Below are 13,709 nucleotides of genomic sequence, written 5' to 3' on the forward strand. Positions count from 1 at the left end.
GGGCACCTGAAGAACCCCTGGACTGATCAAGGGAGACTCACCAGCAGGCATACTTCCTGGTTTCCTGCCAAGCCAGAGGAACTTCCCTAGGACCGCAACCAAAGCTAATGGCAAGGGAGCCATTCCAATGCCCAAAATGGCGGGCCAAACACTTGCAGCAACTGGGTAACTTATCGTAGCACCTTGCACATTCGCATTCTCCCCTTCAAGGACAAGACCTTGGAGAAACCATGAGACCCAGGTCCTCCAGAACCAACGTGTCACCCACAGCCGTGCAATGAGAGAACGCACCCAACATCCTGGACCCTTGAACCGGCATGGCTTCTCTGGCTTGAAGCCATGCATGCTGGAGATCACAGGCTCGCAGCACCAGAAGGTGGCAGGACAAAATGACCCCTGCAGCACACATTCACTCCAGCCCTTAAACCTGTAGCGTTGCCTTGGCGGCCGACTCCCTTCTTTCTGCATGGTTGGGCCCAAAGACCTCCGGGAAGAGCTCCAAACCTCAGGGAATGCTATGCCGACCTGGTATAGCAATGACGCTGGGCTGTCCTAAGGAACACCTTAACATCCTCAACATAGGGGCAATGAGGCCACACAGGGACAAAACATCCCAACGGCTCCAAATCGGTCCCAGTGAGAAGACACCATACTGTGCCGTGAAGGCACCATTCGCTGGAACAAGGACCCGCCGTGAAGCACATTGAGAAAGGAGAGGAAAAGGTTGGGATGGTCCACGAATGTGCACCTGTATTCCTTCCCTACACGGGGCTCCAAATGCTCCTGAAGATATCCCAAAAGAGTTCCGGGAACCCTATGTCCACCGACATATCCACCCATACCGATCTATCCACCCAACAGTAAGCCTGTGGGCTTAGCCAACACTCTCCCGTGTATTTCCCGCTCGCCTTGCCTTGCTCTCTCCAGCAGGATCCAAACGAATCCACCCCTCACCTAAGTAGCTTGATATCCCCTGGATTTGCCTAAGGCACTTTCCAAACTCTCCACACACAACACACAAGCAGGACACAACCCAAGGAGGCGCCATCAGCGTCACCCAAATCCCGGGGACAGTGGCCCATTTGATTTCCCCCGACCATCAGGGCAAACCTGAACTATATCCCACCTTCCAAGCTGAACATGACATAGACGCCTGGCCTGGCCAGGACTCCTTCTCTGACCCTGAGTGCAGAGACTTCTGTTTCCTTGCGGGAACAAGGCAACGACCTGAGCTTGAGGGTGGCCTGTAGATCTCAATGGCAAGCCAGAGGAGTACCAGTGGCTCACGCTTCCTTTCGCACCTGCACGCTGACCGCGGCAGGGGATAGCAGTTCTGGCTAGACTCAGGTGCCCAGAGACGTCAAGTTGTCCTTAGCCTTCCCACGTAGATGGACATCCCAGGCTCCTTTCCACATGGCTCTTTCTGCACGAGAAGCCCGCCACCCTCCACTTGAACAATGTTGCTGCGCACGCCCACAGTAGCAAATGCAACATGGACCTCTCCCTAATTTTCCTTTGGGAGCCACGTGCTGGACCTCAGTTAGGATGAGAAGACGGTAGGTATTGCTCATTCATTTTGTTTAGATTTCCAAGGAATGCCTTTATGGGAGTCCTCACTGATCCACGCTCCTGCTCAAAGGCTGGACGTGCAAAGTCGCGGACTGTCAGCAAGCTCAATCCTCTCAGCAGTAGGGAGCGGCCAGACTCGAGCCACGGGGCAGGAAGTGCACCCACGTCTCAGGGCATCGGAGCTCGGGTGCCCCAGGAAGAGCCCAGAATGTGACGGTGTAGTCTCGCGGCACAAGTCCCCGTGGCCAAACTTCTAGGTTTCTTCAAAGAAGTTCCGTTTACCCCCACAAGGTTTCTACCAGGAACCTTGTCGAGCCAGAGGCGATGCCCTTGGATCACACAGAAAGCTATTGGCATTGGAGATATTCCAATGCCCAAACTGGCAGGGCAAACCCTTGCAGCAACTGGTTTACTTGCCCTGGCGCCTTGTATTTTCGCCCCCAGGCCCGTCAGTGACATGACCGCGGAGAAACCTGAGACCCATTCATTTGTTCAGAGTTCCAAGCAGTGCATTTATGGGAGTCATCATCAATCCACCTGCTCAAAGGCTGCACGTTCAAAGTCACAGGCTCCAGCGCGGGGCAGCCACCGATCTCAATCATGTCAGCAGTCAGGAGTGGCCAGAGGCGACCCACGGGGCTGCAAATGGAGCTAAGGATCATGGCATCAGATCTGGGGTTCCCCTGCAAGAGCCAAGAAGGTGAGGGTGTAGTCTCAGTGCACAAGTCCCCGTGGCCAAACATCTAGGTTTCTGCAAAGAAGTTCCACTCACCACCACAAGGTTCCTACGAGGATCCTCAAGGACTTCACGCCAAAACCACTCTGAGACTCTTTTGCCTTGACTTGCCTCACCTTGCCACACTCTCCTCACTTCGCCAGGTATCATGGACTATACAGAGGGCCCAATGCTGCTGCAGGTGTTTGTTCCCTGGCACTCCACCACATGCCTCAGGGTGACAGAACACAGGGATGTTTGAGAAAAGTGAACGGGCGCACAGAGGCAAAGGGTGATACCGCCCACCGATGTGCGCTATATCTCCCCTCAGCATTTCATTTGCAGTCCATCATGTCTGTGTGTCCACAGCCAAACGTGAATGCATCGTGGCACAGATGCCTTCAGAGCGCACGGGCATCAGCACAAAGAGCACGGCCGTCCATCATCCCCCCGGTATGGGCCTTGAACGTTCCTGCCTGAGCCACCTCCCCGCCGACACAGCATAAGGATGTCATCCTGAACTGCTGAGACACCCTCAGGGGAACTGGGATTACTCAGCGTAAAAGCCACTGCCCTCTGGGGAACCAAACCACTCCTGGCGCATACGCTTCCACACAATGGATTCACCCTCAAGGGGAAATGTGGTCCCTGAGATCTTCCACAAGGGAACGGCCCTTGGCCAAATGGGACGACCTCCAACAAAAGCCGCTTGTAGGGACCAGTGACAAAACGCACCAGAGAAACTCCTGGAGTGAACAATGGAGATTCACCTGCAGCCATACTTCCTGGCCTGCTGCCAAGACTGGCCACCAACACTTGGCCCACGCACAAAGCTAATGGCATCAGAATCATTCCGACGCCCAACGTGGCGGGGCAAACACTTGCAGCAATTGTGTAACTTGCAGTGGTGTCTGGTACTTTCACCCTCATCAGTGGCGTGACATTGGGGAAACCCTGAGGCCCAGGTCCTCTACAAGCAACTTGTTACCCACAGCCATGCAACGACAGAACCCAGACAACAGCCTAGACACTTGAACCGGTATGACTTGTCTAGCCTGTGGCCAGGCTCGCCGGTTACCACAGTCTCGACGCACCAGCGGGTGGCAGGAAAAATGACACCCACACCACACATCCTCTCCTGCCCTTAAACCTGCAGCGTTTCCTTGGCAGCCAACTCCCTTGTTTCTGCACGGTTGCACCCAATGACCTCCGGGTAGAGCTCCAATCCTCAGGGAACGCTATGTGGGCTGGGTATAGAATCGATGCCTGGCTGTCCTCAGGAACACCTTCACATCTTCAACACAGGGGGAACGTGGTCAGACAGGGACCAAACACCCCAAGGCCTCCAAATCGGCCCCCATGAGGAGACACCATACTGTGCCATGAAGGCAACCATTCGCTGGCACAAGAACCCGCCATGAAGCAAATCGACCAAGGAGAGGAAAGAGGCGGGACAGTCCACAAATGTGCTCCCGTATTCCCTCCCTACACGTGCCTCCAGATGCTCCTGAGGGAATCCCAAATGTGTTCCGGGAACCCCATGGCCACCGTCGATCTATCCACCCACCAGTAAACCTGTGGGCTTAGCCAGCCATCTCACGTGTCTCTTTCACTCGCCTTGCCTTACTCTCTCTCCACCGGGATCCCAACGTGTCACGGCAAGATGCCAGAGCCACCCCTCACCAAAGAAGCTTGCCGTGACCAAGTTTGACTAAGGCATTTTCCAGCCCCTTCACACAGCACACACAAGCAGGACACAACCCGAGGAGGAGCCATCAGATTGGCCAAACTCCCAGGAACAGTGGCCCATTTGATTTCTCCCCTCAGCAGGAGAAACCTAAACTGCATCTGGTCTCCCAAGCAGAACATGACAAAGAAGCCTGCCCTAGGCCTGGAATCCTGTTCTGACCCTGAGCCTACAGACTTCTGTTTCTTTGAGGCCACAAGGCAATGACCAGCAGGTGGGGGCAGCCTGTAGAACTCAAGTGCAGGTGGCAGGACGAGCAATGGCTCACGCTTCCTCTCCTACCTGCATGCTGAACCGTGGCAGGGGACAGCAGTCCTGGCTAGACCAAGGAACCCAGAGACGGCACGCTGTCCCAAGCCTTCCCACCTGGATTGGCATCCCAGGCTCCTTTCCCAATGGCTCTTCTCCCCAGGAGATGACCACAACCCTCAACTTGAACAACGTGGCTGTAGACACCCACGGCCGCAAATGCAACGTGAACCTCTCCCTACTTTCCTTTGGGGAGCCACGTGCTGGACCTCAGTTCCAACGAGGAGACGGTAGGGATTTCTCACTCATTTTGTTCAGATTTCCAAGGAATGCATTTGTGGGAGTCATCATCGATCCAAGCACATGCTCAAACGGTGGACATGCAAAGTTGCAGATTCCACCATGGGACGGCCAGCGAGCTGAATCTTATCAGCGTACGGAAGTGGCCAGAGCCGAGCCACGGGTCAGGAAATGCAGCCAGTTCTCAGGGCATCAAAGCTCGTGTTCCCCGAGAAAAGACCAGAAGGTGAGGGTGTAGCCCTGGTGCACACGTTCCCATCGCCAAACCTTTAGGTTTAGCAAAGAAGTGTCGCTTACCGCAACAAGGGTTAAAGCAGGATCCTCAAGGAATGCACGCCAACACCCCTCTGAGACTCCTTCGGCTGGCCTGGCCTTGCCACACCGTCCTCACTTCAACGGGTATCAGGGATTATACGGATGGCCCCAGGCTGCTGCTGGCATTCCTTCCCTGGCATTCCACCTGGCTCGGGGTGAGAGAACACACGCATGCTTGAGGAGGGTGCACAGGCGCACCGAGGGAAAGGGCGATACCACCCAGCATTGTGTGTTCTATCTCTCCTCAACATTTCATTTACTGTCCATCTTGCCTGTGTGTCCGCAGGCAAACGTGAAAGCATCGTGGCACTGGCGCCTTCAGAGCATGCGGCCATCAGGACAAAGAGTGCCACCGACCAACAACCCCCTGGTCTCGGGCCCTGAAATTCCTCTCCTGAGCAATCTGCCCTCCATCACAGCAAAAGGATGTCTTCCTGATCCCCTGAGACACCCTCAGGACAACTGTGCCCCCTCAGCCTAAGAGCAAGTGCCCCCTATGGGAACAAACACGCGTTTGGCCCTTATGATTAAACACAGTGGACACGCCCTCAAGGGGAGAGATCTTCCATAAGGGAAGGGCCCTTGGCTGAATAAGACGACCTCCATCAAAAGCGGCTCGTAGGGACCCGTGACAAAGGGCACCTGAAGAACCCCTGGACTGATCAAGGGAGACTCACCAGCAGGCATACTTCCTGGTTTCCTGCCAAGCCAGAGGAACTTCCCTAGGACCGCAACCAAAGCTAATGGCAAGGGAGCCATTCCAATGCCCAAAATGGCGGGCCAAACACTTGCAGCAACTGGGTAACTTATCGTAGCACCTTGCACATTCGCATTCTCCCCTTCAAGGACAAGACCTTGGAGAAACCATGAGACCCAGGTCCTCCAGAACCAACGTGTCACCCACAGCCGTGCAATGAGAGAACGCACCCAACATCCTGGACCCTTGAACCGGCATGGCTTCTCTGGCTTGAAGCCATGCATGCTGGAGATCACAGGCTCGCAGCACCAGAAGGTGGCAGGACAAAATGACCCCTGCAGCACACATTCACTCCAGCCCTTAAACCTGTAGCGTTGCCTTGGCGGCCGACTCCCTTCTTTCTGCATGGTTGGGCCCAAAGACCTCCGGGAAGAGCTCCAAACCTCAGGGAATGCTATGCCGACCTGGTATAGCAATGACGCTGGGCTGTCCTAAGGAACACCTTAACATCCTCAACATAGGGGCAATGAGGCCACACAGGGACAAAACATCCCAACGGCTCCAAATCGGTCCCAGTGAGAAGACACCATACTGTGCCGTGAAGGCACCATTCGCTGGAACAAGGACCCGCCGTGAAGCACATTGAGAAAGGAGAGGAAAAGGTTGGGATGGTCCACGAATGTGCACCTGTATTCCTTCCCTACACGGGGCTCCAAATGCTCCTGAAGATATCCCAAAAGAGTTCCGGGAACCCTATGTCCACCGACATATCCACCCATACCGATCTATCCACCCAACAGTAAGCCTGTGGGCTTAGCCAACACTCTCCCGTGTATTTCCCGCTCGCCTTGCCTTGCTCTCTCCAGCAGGATCCAAACGAATCCACCCCTCACCTAAGTAGCTTGATATCCCCTGGATTTGCCTAAGGCACTTTCCAAACTCTCCACACACAACACACAAGCAGGACACAACCCAAGGAGGCGCCATCAGCGTCACCCAAATCCCGGGGACAGTGGCCCATTTGATTTCCCCCGACCATCAGGGCAAACCTGAACTATATCCCACCTTCCAAGCTGAACATGACATAGACGCCTGGCCTGGCCAGGACTCCTTCTCTGACCCTGAGTGCAGAGACTTCTGTTTCCTTGCGGGAACAAGGCAACGACCTGAGCTTGAGGGTGGCCTGTAGATCTCAATGGCAAGCCAGAGGAGTACCAGTGGCTCACGCTTCCTTTCGCACCTGCACGCTGACCGCGGCAGGGGATAGCAGTTCTGGCTAGACTCAGGTGCCCAGAGACGTCAAGTTGTCCTTAGCCTTCCCACGTAGATGGACATCCCAGGCTCCTTTCCACATGGCTCTTTCTGCACGAGAAGCCCGCCACCCTCCACTTGAACAATGTTGCTGCGCACGCCCACAGTAGCAAATGCAACATGGACCTCTCCCTAATTTTCCTTTGGGAGCCACGTGCTGGACCTCAGTTAGGATGAGAAGACGGTAGGTATTGCTCATTCATTTTGTTTAGATTTCCAAGGAATGCCTTTATGGGAGTCCTCACTGATCCACGCTCCTGCTCAAAGGCTGGACGTGCAAAGTCGCGGACTGTCAGCAAGCTCAATCCTCTCAGCAGTAGGGAGCGGCCAGACTCGAGCCACGGGGCAGGAAGTGCACCCACGTCTCAGGGCATCGGAGCTCGGGTGCCCCAGGAAGAGCCCAGAATGTGACGGTGTAGTCTCGCGGCACAAGTCCCCGTGGCCAAACTTCTAGGTTTCTTCAAAGAAGTTCCGTTTACCCCCACAAGGTTTCTACCAGGAACCTTGTCGAGCCAGAGGCGATGCCCTTGGATCACACAGAAAGCTATTGGCATTGGAGATATTCCAATGCCCAAACTGGCAGGGCAAACCCTTGCAGCAACTGGTTTACTTGCCCTGGCGCCTTGTATTTTCGCCCCCAGGCCCGTCAGTGACATGACCGCGGAGAAACCTGAGACCCATTCATTTGTTCAGAGTTCCAAGCAGTGCATTTATGGGAGTCATCATCAATCCACCTGCTCAAAGGCTGCACGTTCAAAGTCACAGGCTCCAGCGCGGGGCAGCCACCGATCTCAATCATGTCAGCAGTCAGGAGTGGCCAGAGGCGACCCACGGGGCTGCAAATGGAGCTAAGGATCATGGCATCAGATCTGGGGTTCCCCTGCAAGAGCCAAGAAGGTGAGGGTGTAGTCTCAGTGCACAAGTCCCCGTGGCCAAACATCTAGGTTTCTGCAAAGAAGTTCCACTCACCACCACAAGGTTCCTACGAGGATCCTCAAGGACTTCACGCCAAAACCACTCTGAGACTCTTTTGCCTTGACTTGCCTCACCTTGCCACACTCTCCTCACTTCGCCAGGTATCATGGACTATACAGAGGGCCCAATGCTGCTGCAGGTGTTTGTTCCCTGGCACTCCACCACATGCCTCAGGGTGACAGAACACAGGGATGTTTGAGAAAAGTGAACGGGCGCACAGAGGCAAAGGGTGATACCGCCCACCGATGTGCGCTATATCTCCCCTCAGCATTTCATTTGCAGTCCATCATGTCTGTGTGTCCACAGCCAAACGTGAATGCATCGTGGCACAGATGCCTTCAGAGCGCACGGGCATCAGCACAAAGAGCACGGCCGTCCATCATCCCCCCGGTATGGGCCTTGAACGTTCCTGCCTGAGCCACCTCCCCGCCGACACAGCATAAGGATGTCATCCTGAACTGCTGAGACACCCTCAGGGGAACTGGGATTACTCAGCGTAAAAGCCACTGCCCTCTGGGGAACCAAACCACTCCTGGCGCATACGCTTCCACACAATGGATTCACCCTCAAGGGGAAATGTGGTCCCTGAGATCTTCCACAAGGGAACGGCCCTTGGCCAAATGGGACGACCTCCAACAAAAGCCGCTTGTAGGGACCAGTGACAAAACGCACCAGAGAAACTCCTGGAGTGAACAATGGAGATTCACCTGCAGCCATACTTCCTGGCCTGCTGCCAAGACTGGCCACCAACACTTGGCCCACGCACAAAGCTAATGGCATCAGAATCATTCCGACGCCCAACGTGGCGGGGCAAACACTTGCAGCAATTGTGTAACTTGCAGTGGTGTCTGGTACTTTCACCCTCATCAGTGGCGTGACATTGGGGAAACCCTGAGGCCCAGGTCCTCTACAAGCAACTTGTTACCCACAGCCATGCAACGACAGAACCCAGACAACAGCCTAGACACTTGAACCGGTATGACTTGTCTAGCCTGTGGCCAGGCTCGCCGGTTACCACAGTCTCGACGCACCAGCGGGTGGCAGGAAAAATGACACCCACACCACACATCCTCTCCTGCCCTTAAACCTGCAGCGTTTCCTTGGCAGCCAACTCCCTTGTTTCTGCACGGTTGCACCCAATGACCTCCGGGTAGAGCTCCAATCCTCAGGGAACGCTATGTGGGCTGGGTATAGAATCGATGCCTGGCTGTCCTCAGGAACACCTTCACATCTTCAACACAGGGGGAACGTGGTCAGACAGGGACCAAACACCCCAAGGCCTCCAAATCGGCCCCCATGAGGAGACACCATACTGTGCCATGAAGGCAACCATTCGCTGGCACAAGAACCCGCCATGAAGCAAATCGACCAAGGAGAGGAAAGAGGCGGGACAGTCCACAAATGTGCTCCCGTATTCCCTCCCTACACGTGCCTCCAGATGCTCCTGAGGGAATCCCAAATGTGTTCCGGGAACCCCATGGCCACCGTCGATCTATCCACCCACCAGTAAACCTGTGGGCTTAGCCAGCCATCTCACGTGTCTCTTTCACTCGCCTTGCCTTACTCTCTCTCCACCGGGATCCCAACGTGTCACGGCAAGATGCCAGAGCCACCCCTCACCAAAGAAGCTTGCCGTGACCAAGTTTGACTAAGGCATTTTCCAGCCCCTTCACACAGCACACACAAGCAGGACACAACCCGAGGAGGAGCCATCAGATTGGCCAAACTCCCAGGAACAGTGGCCCATTTGATTTCTCCCCTCAGCAGGAGAAACCTAAACTGCATCTGGTCTCCCAAGCAGAACATGACAAAGAAGCCTGCCCTAGGCCTGGAATCCTGTTCTGACCCTGAGCCTACAGACTTCTGTTTCTTTGAGGCCACAAGGCAATGACCAGCAGGTGGGGGCAGCCTGTAGAACTCAAGTGCAGGTGGCAGGACGAGCAATGGCTCACGCTTCCTCTCCTACCTGCATGCTGAACCGTGGCAGGGGACAGCAGTCCTGGCTAGACCAAGGAACCCAGAGACGGCACGCTGTCCCAAGCCTTCCCACCTGGATTGGCATCCCAGGCTCCTTTCCCAATGGCTCTTCTCCCCAGGAGATGACCACAACCCTCAACTTGAACAACGTGGCTGTAGACACCCACGGCCGCAAATGCAACGTGAACCTCTCCCTACTTTCCTTTGGGGAGCCACGTGCTGGACCTCAGTTCCAACGAGGAGACGGTAGGGATTTCTCACTCATTTTGTTCAGATTTCCAAGGAATGCATTTGTGGGAGTCATCATCGATCCAAGCACATGCTCAAACGGTGGACATGCAAAGTTGCAGATTCCACCATGGGACGGCCAGCGAGCTGAATCTTATCAGCGTACGGAAGTGGCCAGAGCCGAGCCACGGGTCAGGAAATGCAGCCAGTTCTCAGGGCATCAAAGCTCGTGTTCCCCGAGAAAAGACCAGAAGGTGAGGGTGTAGCCCCGGTGCACACGTTCCCATCGCCAAACCTTTAGGTTTAGCAAAGAAGTGTCGCTTACCGCAACAAGGGTTAAAGCAGGATCCTCAAGGAATGCACGCCAACACCCCTCTGAGACTCCTTCGGCTGGCCTGGCCTTGCCACACCGTCCTCACTTCAACGGGTATCAGGGATTATACGGATGGCCCCAGGCTGCTGCTGGCATTCCTTCCCTGGCATTCCACCTGGCTCTGGGTGAGAGAACACACGCATGCTTGAGGAGGGTGCACAGGCGCACCGAGGGAAAGGGCGATACCACCCAGCATTGTGTGTTCTATCTCTCCTCAACATTTCATTTACTGTCCATCTTGCCTGTGTGTCCGCAGGCAAACGTGAAAGCATCGTGGCACTGGCGCCTTCAGAGCATGCGGCCATCAGGACAAAGAGTGCCACCGACCAACAACCCCCTGGTCTCGGGCCCTGAAATTCCTCTCCTGAGCAATCTGCCCTCCATCACAGCAAAAGGATGTCTTCCTGATCCCCTGAGACACCCTCAGGACAACTGTGCCCCCTCAGCCTAAGAGCAAGTGCCCTCTATGGGAACAAACACGCGTTTGGCCCTTATGATTAAACACAGTGGACACGCCCTCAAGGGGAGAGATCTTCCATAAGGGAAGGGCCCTTGGCTGAATAAGACGACCTCCATCAAAAGCGGCTCGTAGGGACCCGTGACAAAGGGCACCTGAAGAACCCCTGGACTGATCAAGGGAGACTCACCAGCAGGCATACTTCCTGGTCTCCTGCCAAGCCAGAGGAACTTCCCTAGGACCGCAACCAAAGCTAATGGCAAGGGAGCCATTCCAATGCCCAAAATGGCGGGCCAAACACTTGTAGCAACTGGGTAACTTATCGTAGCACCTTGCACATTCGCATTCTCCCCTTCAAGGACAAGACCTTGGAGAAACCATGAGACCCAGGTCCTCCAGAACCAACGTGTCACCCACAGCCGTGCAATGAGAGAACGCACCCAACATCCTGGACCCTTGAACCGGCATGGCTTCTCTGGCTTGAAGCCATGCATGCTGGAGATCACAGGCTCGCAGCACCAGAAGGTGGCAGGACAAAATGACCCCTGCAGCACACATTCACTCCAGCCCTTAAACCTGTAGCGTTGCCTTGGCGGCCGACTCCCTTCTTTCTGCATGGTTGGGCCCAAAGACCTCCGGGAAGAGCTCCAAACCTCAGGGAATGCTATGCCGACCTGGTATAGCAATGACGCTGGGCTGTCCTAAGGAACACCTTAACATCCTCAACATAGGGGCAATGAGGCCACACAGGGACAAAACATCCCAACGGCTCCAAATCGGTCCCAGTGAGAAGACACCATACTGTGCCGTGAAGGCACCATTCGCTGGAACAAGGACCCGCCGTGAAGCACATTGAGAAAGGAGAGGAAAAGGTTGGGATGGCCCACGAATGTGCACCTGTATTCCTTCCCTACACGGGGCTCCAAATGCTCCTGAAGATATCCCAAAAGAGTTCCGGGAACCCTATGTCCACCGACATATCCACCCATACCGATCTATCCACCCAACAGTAAGCCTGTGGGCTTAGCCAACACTCTCCCGTGTATTTCCCGCTCGCCTTGCCTTGCTCTCTCCAGCAGGATCCAAACGAATCCACCCCTCACCTAAGTAGCTTGATATCCCCTGGATTTGCCTAAGGCACTTTCCAAACTCTCCACACACAACACACAAGCAGGACACAACCCAAGGAGGCGCCATCAGCGTCACCCAAATCCCGGGGACAGTGTGGCCCATTTGATTTCCCCCGACCATCAGGGCAAACCTGAACTATATCCCACCTTCCAAGCTGAACATGACATAGACGCCTGGCCTGGCCAGGACTCCTTCTCTGACCCTGAGTGCAGAGACTTCTGTTTCCTTGCGGGAACAAGGCAACGACCTGAGCTTGAGGGTGGCCTGTAGATCTCAATGGCAAGCCAGAGGAGTACCAGTGGCTCACGCTTCCTTTCGCACCTGCACGCTGACCGCGGCAGGGGATAGCAGTTCTGGCTAGACTCAGGTGCCCAGAGACGTCCAGTTGTCCTTAGCCTTCCCACGTAGATGGACATCCCAGGCTCCTTTCCACATGGCTCTTTCTGCACGAGAAGCCCGCCACCCTCCACTTGAACAATGTTGCTGCGCACGCCCACAGTAGCAAATGCAACATGGACCTCTCCCTAATTTTCCTTTGGGAGCCACGTGCTGGACCTCAGTTAGGATGAGAAGACGGTAGGTATTGCTCATTCATTTTGTTTAGATTTCCAAGGAATGCCTTTATGGGAGTCCTCACTGATCCACGCTCCTGCTCAAAGGCTGGACGTGCAAAGTCGCGGACTGTCAGCAAGCTCAATCCTCTCAGCAGTAGGGAGCGGCCAGACTCGAGCCACGGGGCAGGAAGTGCACCCACGTCTCAGGGCATCGGAGCTCGGGTGCCCCAGGAAGAGCCCAGAATGTGATGGTGTAGTCTCGCGGCACAAGTCCCCGTGGCCAAACTTCTAGGTTTCTTCAAAGAAGTTCCGTTTACCCCCACAAGGTTTCTACCAGGAACCTTGTCGAGCCAGAGGCGATGCCCTTGGATCACACAGAAAGCTATTGGCATTGGAGATATTCCAATGCCCAAACTGGCAGGGCAAACCCTTGCAGCAACTGGTTTACTTGCCCTGGCGCCTTGTATTTTCGCCCCCAGGCCCGTCAGTGACATGACCGCGGAGAAACCTGAGACCCATTCATTTGTTCAGAGTTCCAAGCAGTGCATTTATGGGAGTCATCATCAATCCACCTGCTCAAAGGCTGCACGTTCAAAGTCACAGGCTCCAGCGCGGGGCAGCCACCGATCTCAATCATGTCAGCAGTCAGGAGTGGCCAGAGGCGACCCACGGGGCTGCAAATGGAGCTAAGGATCATGGCATCAGATCTGGGGTTCCCCTGCAAGAGCCAAGAAGGTGAGGGTGTAGTCTCAGTGCACAAGTCCCCGTGGCCAAACATCTAGGTTTCTGCAAAGAAGTTCCACTCACCACCACAAGGTTCCTACGAGGATCCTCAAGGACTTCACGCCAAAACCACTCTGAGACTCTTTTGCCTTGACTTGCCTCACCTTGCCACACTCTCCTCACTTCGCCAGGTATCATGGACTATACAGAGGGCCCAATGCTGCTGCAGGTGTTTGTTCCCTGGCACTCCACCACATGCCTCAGGGTGACAGAACACAGGGATGTTTGAGAAAAGTGAACGGGCGCACAGAGGCAAAGGGTGATACCGCCCACCGATGTGCGCTATATCTCCCCTCAGCATTTCATTTGCAGTCCATCATGTCTGTGT

General features: G+C 55.0%; 8 non-coding genes across 8 annotated transcripts; all 8 read right to left on the minus strand.

Annotated features, from left to right (window-relative positions):
* Positions 1-1,531: 1,531 nt before the first annotated feature.
* LOC132358964 (small nucleolar RNA SNORD116) lies at positions 1,532-1,623 on the minus strand. Its single transcript, XR_009500650.1, has one exon. It is a non-coding gene; the product is annotated as a small nucleolar RNA SNORD116 (small nucleolar RNA).
* A 389-nt stretch (positions 1,624-2,012) lies between these two features.
* LOC132358982 (small nucleolar RNA SNORD116) lies at positions 2,013-2,104 on the minus strand. Its single transcript, XR_009500667.1, has one exon. It is a non-coding gene; the product is annotated as a small nucleolar RNA SNORD116 (small nucleolar RNA).
* Positions 2,105-4,545: 2,441 nt separating this feature from the next.
* LOC132358956 (small nucleolar RNA SNORD116) lies at positions 4,546-4,637 on the minus strand. The gene has a single exon (XR_009500642.1). It is a non-coding gene; the product is annotated as a small nucleolar RNA SNORD116 (small nucleolar RNA).
* Positions 4,638-7,062: 2,425 nt separating this feature from the next.
* Positions 7,063-7,154, minus strand: LOC132358965 (small nucleolar RNA SNORD116). The gene has a single exon (XR_009500651.1). It is a non-coding gene; the product is annotated as a small nucleolar RNA SNORD116 (small nucleolar RNA).
* Positions 7,155-7,543: 389 nt separating this feature from the next.
* Positions 7,544-7,635, minus strand: LOC132358983 (small nucleolar RNA SNORD116). The gene has a single exon (XR_009500668.1). It is a non-coding gene; the product is annotated as a small nucleolar RNA SNORD116 (small nucleolar RNA).
* Positions 7,636-10,076: 2,441 nt separating this feature from the next.
* LOC132358957 (small nucleolar RNA SNORD116) lies at positions 10,077-10,168 on the minus strand. Its single transcript, XR_009500643.1, has one exon. It is a non-coding gene; the product is annotated as a small nucleolar RNA SNORD116 (small nucleolar RNA).
* A 2,427-nt stretch (positions 10,169-12,595) lies between these two features.
* On the minus strand, positions 12,596-12,687 carry LOC132358966 (small nucleolar RNA SNORD116). Its single transcript, XR_009500652.1, has one exon. It is a non-coding gene; the product is annotated as a small nucleolar RNA SNORD116 (small nucleolar RNA).
* Positions 12,688-13,076: 389 nt separating this feature from the next.
* LOC132358984 (small nucleolar RNA SNORD116) lies at positions 13,077-13,168 on the minus strand. Its single transcript, XR_009500669.1, has one exon. It is a non-coding gene; the product is annotated as a small nucleolar RNA SNORD116 (small nucleolar RNA).
* Between the last annotated feature and the right edge of the window lie 541 nt (positions 13,169-13,709).

Source organism: Balaenoptera ricei, unplaced genomic scaffold (genome assembly GCF_028023285.1).
Source record: "Balaenoptera ricei isolate mBalRic1 unplaced genomic scaffold, mBalRic1.hap2 scaffold_781, whole genome shotgun sequence".
In the NCBI taxonomy this organism is placed as follows: domain Eukaryota; kingdom Metazoa; phylum Chordata; class Mammalia; order Artiodactyla; family Balaenopteridae; genus Balaenoptera; species Balaenoptera ricei.